Source organism: Phaethon lepturus, unplaced genomic scaffold, assembly GCF_000687285.1.
Source record: "Phaethon lepturus isolate BGI_N335 unplaced genomic scaffold, ASM68728v1 scaffold9903, whole genome shotgun sequence".
NCBI classification, from domain to species: domain Eukaryota; kingdom Metazoa; phylum Chordata; class Aves; order Phaethontiformes; family Phaethontidae; genus Phaethon; species Phaethon lepturus.
This window is the reverse complement of record NW_010528439.1, coordinates 16,878-29,002: the sequence shown is the minus strand read 5'-3', so window position 1 is coordinate 29,002 and position 12,125 is coordinate 16,878.

The following is a 12,125-nucleotide window of genomic DNA, read 5'->3' as shown; positions in this document are numbered from 1 at the left end:
AAAGAGAGTCTTTTGCTCCTTCTACATAAGTAATTTTCCCAAAGGACTTTACAATCTTCCTTATTTGGGGAGTAAAGTCGAAACATCAGTCTCCTTTCCATTTGTTAGGGATTTCTGCTTCTTATTGTGTTTAACTTCTTATACTCACTATTTTCTTCATAAGATGTGGGTGAAGTTTTATGATGGGCAGTTTGGGTGAGGGAGATGAAGGACAATTTGAAGACACTAACATTTTTTGCAGTGTGTCTCATTTTCAACAAATGATTTAATTTGAGATGAATCCTCCTCAGTTTCTAAAAGCTTAAGATGTTTCTGTTCCATGTACTTGAAAAAATTCTTCACCCTAAAATTTACTTTTATTTTAACTTTAAAACTTGTAAAATGTTCAAAATGAAAACAATTTTTTTTTTACCAAATTTTACATTTTTTCAACTTTTTGACTATTTGGGAATACAGTACTTCTCTCTTAGCTTGATCCATAGCAAGTTTTTCATTGTAGTTTTTAAAACTATGGCAAACCCCAAATCTGTGTTTGTCCAGTTTTATTTTCTTTTTCTCTCCCCAGTATTATCAGGAGCCACTTTTCACCTCTGTGATGCAGGGGTGAAACTGAAGGAAGGTCAGTGGGGAAATTAATATGTTTTCTATGCTAGAGCTGCTTCCCCAAACCTACATCCGCTCAAGCTGGTATGAAGTGCAGCAGAGGCAGGCTCTGCCATTCCTTGTTTCACAGAATCACAGAATCACTAGGTTGGAAAGGCCTTTCAAGATCATCAAGTCCAACCATTAATCCAGCGCCACCATGTCCCCTAAACCATGTCCTGAAGCGCCACATCCACAGGTTTTTTGAACACTTCCAGAGATGGCGACTCCACCACCTCCCTGGGCAGCCTGTTCCAATGCCTGACCACCCTCTCAGTGAAGAAATTTTTCCTAATATCCAATCTAAACCTCCCCTGGTGCAACTTGAGGTTCACTCTTTTCCAGATTACCAGTGAGGTTTAGTTGATGCTTCCGAATCAGATCAAAGACAGAACAGGGACAAGCTCAGCAGCAGCCTTGCTCATCCAGCATTCCCTTTTAACGTGACTAACGCTAGGCAAAAGCCTGGCTTTTCTCACAGTGACCATGCTTACAATAAGCCTTTGCAACAGCTCTGAAGCGTGTGTCCTTCAGGATGCTACAACGAAAACAGGCCCTTTGAAAACATGTTTGAAAGCAGAGAGTGATGTGCCATCAAGCTGAGCTCCTCGCAATATGTGTATCAAACAGTGAGAAGACAGTGTTGTGAAGGCTTAACAGAACCTCATGGACTCCCCACGCTGCAATTGCACTTGTCAAGGGGTATTAAAAACTGTATCCAGAGGTAGCCCGGTATATGAGACTCTATTGCAGAAGAGGACTTTCAGGAAAAAGTAAGGAGTTAGAAGGATTTTGATGAATGAAAGTAACATTCTATATAAGATCTACAAAACTAGTTATGAACTAGGATTTATAATGGATCACAAGCTAAACTTGGCTGAAAATATCACACTTTTAGAAAGGCAAATTTCACAGTGTGATGTAACAATTGGAGCATAGCTTTCAAGACATATGAATGCGTCCTGGTCTTGACAGCCCTGACAAGTCTCCACTGTAAAGTCTGTCCTGTTTTGGATACCATATTTCAAGTCAGATATGGGCTAAAGCAAGAAGTTGAGTGAGTTACAAGAATGATGAGAGGTATAGAAAGCTTTTTAACTTTTATAATTGGAGTTGTTTAGTCTAAAGAACAGTAATTTAAGTGGGAACGTGGTACAAATTTCCAAGCACAAAAATTTTGTCCTTATAAATTTATTTTCAAAGAAAAAAAAATCCCACCTTTTTTCACATTCATGTGACCAGGAAAAGAAGGAATGCATTGAAATCAGGAGAAATAGATTTATGTTGGATAACAGAATAAACTTTTAATAGTAAGGGATTTTGAAACACTGGGATAGTGTTGACACATGCAGATGACACTAAATTGTGTGGGAGTGTTGATCTGCTGGAGGGGAGGAGGGTTCTGCAGAGGGATCTGGACAGGCTGGATCGATGGGCAGAGGTCAACTGTATGAGGTTTAATAAGGCCCAGTGCAGGGTCCTGCACTTGGGTCACAACAACCCCATGCAATGCTACAGGCTTGGGGAGGAGTGGCTGGAGAGCTGCCCGGCGGAAAAGGACCCGGGGGTGCTGGTTGACAGCCGGCTGAATATGAGTGACTCCACCGCTTCCCTGGGCAGCCTGTGCTTCACTTCCTGTAGCCTAACTAGTGAAAGGGCGAGATGAAATGGCTTCAGGTTGCACCAGGGGAAGTTTAGATTGAATATTAGGAAAAATTTATTTGCTGAAAGAGTGGTCAGGCATTGGAACAGGCTGCCCAGAGAAGTGGTGGAGTCACCTTCACTGGAGGTGTTCAAAAAATGTGTTGACATGGCACTTCAGGATATGGTTTAGTGGGCATGGTGGTGTTGGGTTGATGGTTGGACTTGATGATCTTAGATGTTCTTTCTAACCTTAATGATTTTATGATTCTATGATAGTCTGTCTGCATCAGTTAAAGATTATTTCTCAAAAAAGTGACCAGGAGTGATATGAACAGAGATGATCCTGTATTGCAAGAGTACACTGGACAAGATAAACTCTCTAGGACCTTTTTCTACCTACTTTTTATTACCTTAACCAGTCCACAAGACAGACCGTGAAAATTAGGCATTAGGTTTAATATCACTTTGAGCTTCTTCCAACAGGTGCATGAATAGGTCAAAGGTGACTGGAAAAAGTCTGCTGACAGAAAGCTTATTAATAGTATTTTGGATGAGATTCTTTTGCACTTTGTTTTAAAACGCACATCACATTTTGTCCCCTTATCTAATGGATAAAAATGTTATCCATGGATAACGGATGGCTAAAAAAGCTTCCCCAAGAAAGGACGTTTTTGCCATGTATTTGAACCATAAGACATTAGGTAGCACATGTAGAGGAGAGCAGATCAATAACAAAAGCCTCCATTTTTTTAGGAAGTTTTGAACAAAGAATGCAGGAAACTTGAAGCAACCAAGAGACTAAAAGCCCAGTTCTGGTAAAGTGTTCTTCTGGTAGATGCCCATCCCTGCACAACCACTTGGCTTCTGATGAAATCCATGCATGGATGTCTTCCAGGCTTGGACATAAAGGAAAGAAAAACCTTGAGACAGAATTACTAGGGGTAAAACCTTGCATTGTGTATGTTTGGGGCAAGAGGCACACAACTCACATGTTGATCTCTGTGACAACTGCAATATATCAGGAATACAGAGAAATCAAAACATAAGACAGAAGATCATTTTGAAAGAAGCCTGAAATTTTTGCTAATTAACTTTTGGGAATTTGCTGAAGGACAGCTCCTTTTTGAGAGTTAAGATCTCAGTGGAAGACTGAAAACACTGATTGTAGAGAAAGCTCACCAAAACAAACAGAACATCAGAGCTCTCATTGAAGTAATTCCATTAAAAGTGTGACTGAAAATGATATCCTTTTCTTGTGGATTCTTTTTCTTCTATTAACAACTATCCACAAAAATATATTGGATTATTTTGTAATAATTTTACCATTTTGCCAAGATATCAACATGATTTAGGAGCCTAACACTCATCTTCAAATTCAGTGAAGCAATAATTAAAAAAAATAGTCTCAGCTTCCTTTTAGCTCATCAGGCCATACTTTATATCTACTTGATTAAAACTCAGAGTCGTGATCAAGTGATTTACCTAGAGAAAGGAATTTGGTATTGTAGTTAGGATTTAGGACATCTGTTTCAGTTCTTAATTTTACCTCCAAATTGACAGTGAGAAATACGTAAAGTAACTTAAGGGCCCACACCTAACTTTCACATGCCGGAGGGGACAATTTTTTTGAGGAAACAGACATTAATAATTACTTGGAATAACTGTGTTGCTGCAGTGATTATAGTTTCCATGTAGAATATATAACTACTGTGAGAAAGAGGAGGGATTTAAAAAACAAAGTTATAGCAAAATTAATGGGATAAGTGTGAATGATAGATTTTTTTAGTCTGACAAATAAGTGGGGAAAAAAGAAATTCAGTGAAATAAAAAAAACTTTTCTTTTTCTTTAGGCTAACAGACAAAACCAAGAAACTTCCTTTCAGATAGACTTGAAAACATTTTTGACTGAAAAGAGTATAGTTAAGAGACCAAAATATTTCATCCTAAAACCACTGAAACAAAAACTTCTCACTTGATAATTTATTAACTGACTGCCTCATTTTTCTGTTTATTTGCATCACAGCTATTTGCTAAATTCACAAGGAGCTATGCTGTGTATTGAACTACATTTCTTGCTGGTGTTTTGCAAAGCCACAAATTAAGGTAACTTATTCCTAAATTACTGGCCATGTATTCATTAATACTAATGTGAACAGTTTTCATTGCCTCACAAAAAAATTTTGTCCACCAATTTCCTTGCAAAGATGAGCTTTAAATATAGCTCCCTGGAAGTCAAGAAGACTTCTAGAGTCTGTCATTTCATCGTTTTAGTAAATTGCCCTCCAACCTTCTACTCCTACACGCATGTGTGTACAGATTTCTCTATACTGCATGTATTATAAATAAATAAATATTAAAATAGCGTTATGAAAACGCAAAAAGAAAAGGAAATTTTGAGATTTTACTACCATATATTTGAGCTTTAAAAGGAATTAAATATACAAATGACAGGAAACTGCTACCACAAGCACTTCAGTATTAACTTCTAGGGTGCCAGATCATTTTTAAGTAGCTTTCTACAACCCGCTGTCCATGTTCCCATTCTTCTCCCCAGGTAAGCAACTACACAAGAGAAATAACAGCAGTTTACCCACCAAGTCTGTGATTTCACAAACTCTAAAAAAAATACTATAAATAACAAATTGTTTAGAGTGAATTAAGAGTAATATTTGCACATTTTTCTGCTTGGCTGAGCTCATATTTTTTCTTTGGGAATAAGCTATCAGTTTTTAACATTTCTTTTGCCTTATTCCCCTAACACAGTATCACTTGTCTTTTACATTTTCTGTTGCTTTATCTCTGTGAGAAAGAGGTGTAAGTTAATTTTCTCTTGGGATAGAGATATCTAAGAAGCAAAATTTCCAAACTTCCAGTTAAGTTGGCTGGAGGCCACCAAAGGATTGCCACTCTTTGGCCCAAGATTAAAGGCTTGTTGCATGCTGAGTGATGCTTTCAGGATCTTAGAGTTTGCACCTGAAGCCTATCATTTAAAATATTGGCATCAAATAGGTTGGTTTGAAGAGAAAGGCCTGCTCCACTTGCCCACCCTTCACATGTATCCATGAAGAAATTCCTCACTGTCTGTAGAAAAGGGTGCCCCTTCTTTCATGGTTCTTGTCTTCTCCTCTGTAGTACTCTTACTGTCCTGTAGCTGGGCAAAAACTGTTCCTCCTAAATTCCTGGAGTCCTTTCACTTCTCTTTTCCTTTCTGCTAATAATGTTTTTTTGGATGACAAAGGCCCAGAGGAAAAGGTGGCACAAACTCATGGTTTGGAGGAGGGGGTGTCTCACCACTGCAGGCTGCAGGGGTGCATCATTCTTGCTCAAGTGTAATATTCTGCAAGGAGCAGGGGATCACGTCGCTTGGGAAGGTCACGACACCTTTTCACTCTTCTGCTTATCCCCTCATATACTTTCCTGAAGGTTTTTCCTTTGTGGCCGATTCACTTGACTACTGCAGCAAGGTGTGAGTTATTTCCCATGTTCCTTCTGTCCGTGCATCTTTTGTTTGCAATGGGGGGTGCCAGGGGCCACAGCCTTTTGGCTTCTTCTCCTGTTCAGCGCGTCTGTTCACGCACCAGCAAAAGTACCCAGCGTTTTCAGGCCTGGGGTAGGCAGCAGAAATATTAAGGCAGAGCCACATCAGGTCTCCGCATATTTCTAGCACGGCAAAGTGTCAGAGGAGGACTTTTTTGGTTGAATTTCAGTCACAGGCACTGTGATTCTCACGCAAGGCACCATCCCTCAGTCTGAGCAACTGGAAAATAGTACATGGAGATGATTTTGTGCAGCTCATATTTTAAAAATGAGCTTGTATGTCATAGCTTTCAACTTGCTGCTGGAGGGAATGCAGGGGCCCTGAGTGGATAGAAAGGAGAAACTAAAACCACAAACTGTAGGCACTGTGCCAGGAGAAGGTGCCCCTTCTCGACATGGGTCCATTATCATTGCAGCAGGCTCTGAAAGCCCTCATTTCACTCCCAGAAGCAAAACGTCAAGTATGGGTTGACATTAAGGACTTCTTCACTTTGTCCTGTGCTGCAGGAATAGTCTGTGCATTTTCACCATCTAGCAGAGGCTGTGGGTGAGAGTGTCAGGGTTTTGGCTGATAGTCCTTGTGAGAAGCATATGCTAGAATAGCAACCACCTCGTTCCCAAGTGACATGTCCTTGTAGGTATGGAGCTACTCCACATTTTATTGCTCAGAAGTATTCAACTCTGCAACAGCACCTGTTGTGATGACAATATCTAACACATCCTCTGCACAATCTAACAAAAACCAATTTGTGCTGATTCAGGCTAATGAAAATGCAATGGATGTGTGACAGAAGGTTACACATAATAATGATTATATTTTTATATTTGCTGGCTGCAAGATGGAGCTTGACACATACCCACCACAACAAACAGGCATTTCTCTGCAGGCGACCCAGAAAAACTCCAGAAGCATGAGGTGGTGTAACTGAAAATGCTGATGGAATTTTTTCCACACCTTTCAATGGGTTATGCAAGAAAAGTATGGAAATGTTTATGTGATATTTAGGTTAGTGGGTAGTATAGGATGGGCACTCAGTGGTGCTCCCTGTGAAGTTGTGGTGAAGGCCAATAAAACCATATTGTATTAAACCTGGCAATTTTTATATTAACGTATCCTGAAAAACTTAAGAAAGAAATCAAGAGAAAAATAAGCATATCTCCATCACTTAAAACTGACACTACAAGGTACTTTCTGTAAGTGAAGCACAATGGTTAGTTTTCCATATTTATGTGTCTTTTTAACAGAAAAAGAAACCTGTCTGATGAACAAAGCAAACCATTTCTGTAACTGCAGACATGGAAAGGTACTTTCAGTACAGATACTACCAGATGTAAACTGCTTGTGGTGCATGGCAGGGGTTACTGCAGTTAGAGTTAATATGCAGTGTTTAATTTGTTTAATAAGATTTGTGCAATTGAAAGTGCTATATAGTGACTGCTGCGATAATGCAAAGGAATTTTATTATTTGCTTAAAATGGTCAGTGGGGAGATGATGGATTTATGCAGACAAAGTAGAGGTGTCTGTGAGCAGCCAGCTTTGTGCAGTTCTCTGAAAAGGTCTGACAATCCAGAGTCGTTTTTGAAAAATTCCTTAATGGCTATGCTGCAAAAAGAAGCATCTTGTACTACTATCTAATCCCTCCTTGCTAATTGGGTCAATAGATTAAATGCTATTGTTTTCATTAAAACTGAAACTGTGCCTCCCCAAAATAAGTTTGGCCTCTGTGATCTGAAGGAATTGTTCAGAAATGTGTTTCTCCCCCAAAACTTTGAACAGAATGAAAATATGACAACATTTTTGTACTAAAAATGCAATCACAAAAGGAAATATTTGTTGAAATGTTATACACTAGAGACTTCACAGCCTGAGAAGTTCAAGTCATATTCTTTCAGCTGGCTGTAGGTTCTCAGAAGGGACTTAAGAGGTTTAACCATAAAGGGATTTTCTGCATTTGATAGGATTGTTTAAAGTCAGTCTCTTCACAGGAGGAATGAGAGAATACTGCCCGTTAGATGGAGGCCGTTGCTACTACATGTAGAAACATTTTCATCAGTACTACAGGAAAGTCACTTCGTTCAGTTCGGCCCTATAAACTGCATCTGTATATTAAGTGCACAGTGTTGCTGTCCTGCAAAAGAGAGTACTTAATGTCCGATACAGTCAGTAGAGAAAAGCAGGTGATTTGGGGCCTTCTGGATTGCCTTCTAGATGCATTTAGATTGGGCACCAAAGGTAAGTTCTCCTTGTGGGGTTTTCACCTGCATTTTTGCATGGACTAGATAGGGAACTTCTGCACCTCTGAAGTCCTGCTGCCCTGAGCGTGTACAACTTAGATGCAAATCAGGCATCCCAGATCATCCAGAGAGGCCAGGTCCCATCCTTTGCTTCTGGAAGCGTACATGGAACAGTTCTGAAGCTGCAACTTCCAGGTGCAGCAAAAAGCAGGGGAGTTTAACATCTGCTGACTGTCCCACCTCAGTCAACTCAAATGTCACCTGTGCTCGCAACCTGCTGATTCTACTTCTGATTTGAGGACAGTCTTCCTAGGCCTGTTTCTACAATTAAGCAGAAATCCCAGTCTAGCATTCTAGCTAAGTTAAATTTCTTTCCCTTTCTTGCCTTTACAAGCCAATTAAAACACTACTCAAACATGACTTCAGCATCATGTTATACTTCTGAGGCAGCTAATCATCATTCCTTGGCCAGGCGATTCGTGAAACAAAAGACTGATCAGTTGTCTAACATGTCTCACCAAGACCACGACATAACCTTGATTAGACCCAGCAACTTCCAACCCCACTGCTGTCAATCATTCCCACTCTTCTATCTCTTGTACTACTTAGGTGTATCATGTGCATTGATTAATTATGGGTTTTATAGTCTTACTCAGCAAGAAGGACAAACACAGTTTTTCTTTGTGCAGAGCAAAAGTTTCCCAAACCAAAGTAACCCTGAGAGGGAGAGTCAGCCCTGACCTTATGACTTACTGAACACCCACGAACTCCCACAGAGAAGAGATGTCACCACCCAACAGTGAGAAAACCTTCAAGTGGGGTTACATTTAGCAAAACACCTGAATTCAAACATACTATCCCATTCTGTAGTAAACCTGGCTATTTCTTTTTAAGAAGTCCTAATAAGTCAGATAATTAATTTTTCTTTAAAATAAATTTAAAAAATTAATTACCTATTATGCTTGCAAAAAAAAAATCTTGAAGAACTAAAGCCGAAGGCTAAAAAGCCGTAAAGGAAACAAAAACCACTTTTTTTTTTCCTAAGAAACCACCTCATGATCTGTATGCCAGTGTTAGAGTTTTATTTGCTTGCTTGAAATACTTAGACTGCCAGTACATTTTCATTGATCATTTTTCATGCTACTTCTTAATTCGATTAAATGGAGGACAAAGTAGTTTGTTGCTTTTGCAGTACTAGAGAGGACTTTGAAGTGACTTCATTCAGAAGAGGTACTAATGATCCTCGATTTCTTTCCTGAAAGCTAAAGTTCAAACTCTTTCTAACACATTTCTAGATAAAATCCTAATTTCTGGGGAATTTTGAAAAACTCTGGTCATTACAGGAAATCTCTTCCAATTTTTTGTGCACTTTTAGCTGTACAAGTCAATTGACTTCAAGTAGCACAGGTATGAGCAAGATTAAGGTATGACCTTCTGTATACAGCAATAGTTTTAGAGTGGTCCAAAAAAAAATCTATCCTCAGATTACAATACTCAGGAATGGAAACAAACCAGAGCTAAGCAAATTATGATTTTAAAAGTAAAAGGCTGCCAAACTATTTATAATAATACGATACAATATCACACATAGCAGCTTTGCAAAGAGATTGAGTCCACTGTGATTGCTACTTCAGAGTGATCCTCCACAGGCTTTTTGCCTATTTTTCTTTAAATTCTTAAAGAGATTCTTCACAGAGTTTTATATTCTTTCGCCCCCTATTTGCTGTCTGTGAAGTGTGCCGCCAGTGGTCATAATTTTATCCTACCATGTCAGGTCCCACTGCAACACCAAGGCAGAATTATTTCATAACATGTTACTGCTATAAAGGGTGCCTTTAAGAAAGATGGGGACAGACTCTTTAGCAGGGCCTGTTGTGATAGGACAAGGGGTAACGGTTTTAGACTAAAAGAGGGGAGATTTTGACTAGATCTAAGGAAGAAATTTTTCACAATGAAAGTGGTGAAACCCTGGCACATGTTGCCTGGAGAGGTGTTAGATTCCCCATCCCTGGAAACATTCAAGGTCAGGTTGGATGAGTCTCCAAGCAACCTGATCTAGTTGAAGATGTCCCTGCTTATTGCAGGCAGGTTGGGCTAGATGACCTTTAAAGGTCCCTTCCAACCCAAAGATTCTATGACTTTATAATTCTATATCCGAGAAACATTTTGATGATCAAGCATCTTTCAGAATACTGTTTTGCAGGGGAAGGGAATCACAGCACCTCAGGTTATTTTTGGAAAGTACCTCCATTGACTAGATGGCTTTAGAATATATTCTTTGGAAGTCCTCCTGGAATTTAATGCTCCAGGTCAGAAATCGAATCAACAAAGAAAATACATGTGAGTCTTAATGTTCTGGGGAATCTTAGTACTGCAGTCATTGTCCTGGCTCAGCAGAATTGTTTTCAAACTAAATGTTTGGTTTGCTTTTATCAGTATTGCTTTTGCATTGACAACAGGTATTTGATTTCAGTTGTCTTCTCCCTTGTTTTGGTTCATGAATACCTGTAACAAGTAATTCCCAAGGTCTTTTGTTTATCTGTCTTCTCCTGATTAAATGTAACATTACTGTAGATTTTAAAAGATCACTTTCCAGGCAGAGGTTAGCAGCAAAACAGAGAATTTTCTTCTAACATTTCTTTCTTCCATCTTTTAAAAATCAGGACTGGATGTCTTCACAAGGGATGTGCTATCCCCACAGGACTCATAGAGTCTATGTAGAATTTAATGGGTAAAGCACTTAAACTTGTATTATGCAGGAGATCACATTACATGATTATAATAGTCTCTTTCAGTTTTAAAAGTGTACAGTTTTATTTCCTGTGACAAAGAAAGATCTTTCAGTCTTCACTCAAGCTGTTTTTGCCCCAGTATCACCAAAAGAACTCCAGCAGTGCACTCTGCATCAGCAGGTGGGTCCAGTTTGCTACCAAACTGACCATTTTAAACCAAGACCCTATCTTTTCCTCCTTAGCTGTCTGTCCATCATTCAATGTGAAATGAAAGTGACCACAGAAAAGTATTGCCAAACATTTAACATATGGCTATTTCCTGTATTTAATGCAAAATCACAAGACAACAGTCCTTAAAAAGTCCAAATTTCTACATGTGGTTTGTGTCTCAACACACAGCAATGAAGAGTTCAGTAGATAAAAGAGCATTTACCTGAGTGATTATTTAACTTTGCAGGCTCATTAATCAAGTAGGACAAACCTCATTCAACAAACAGGTGTTTAATTGAATAGGTTTTTTCATCCATCCAATTTATGTTAAAATACCCTGTGCTAATTAGTTCACAGTTACTCCCAAGTTGATCTACAATCAATTCATGTTCTTCACAAACATTGGTGATGTTTTTAGCTGAGGGTACTCAACAAATGAAGAAAGTGTAGTATTTTGAACTGACCTAAGTTATTGTCAGGATGCTGTAAATGTTGAGGCAAAATACTAATCATATAATGACCAAAAAAAGCAAGAATAAGTTGAACAAATGACACTGCTTCGTTTGCAGTGGGGAACATCCTACTGCATTGATCTCTCTCTGATACCATGCAGAGTTTATAGCAGAGGCAATTAAATGAATTTGAATGGTCTATGAGAAGAAAAGGAGTCAAAAGGGATTTTGAGATCAACAGTAAACACAATGATAGTCTTCAGTACATAAGTCTTGAATCAGCTTTGAAAGGACAGGCAGCATTGTGGAAGGCCCTGGAAAGACTGAACCTTACCAATCAAAGGAGAAGCAAAAAAATCTTGACATGTATATAAAGTGCATATAAAGTGACTGCCTTGTAGGCTTTTACATTGGAGGTGAGAGTCCTCATAGACAGATTTCCTGGCACCTTCTCCAAACCCCCATCTTTCAAACTCTATTTTGCCTTTTTGGTTCAGGGAAGGTTGCTAGATGCTCCACTGTGAAAATACTCTCCATGATGGGATCTCTCTCATATCTCAGAGTTTTTAAAGGAAAATCAATCAGTTGCTGAGAAAAGCCAGCTGCTACTGTGTTCTCGTTTTGAGACGTGCACGGGTGGGGATTATTAGCTCACTGAAAACTATTTCCTGC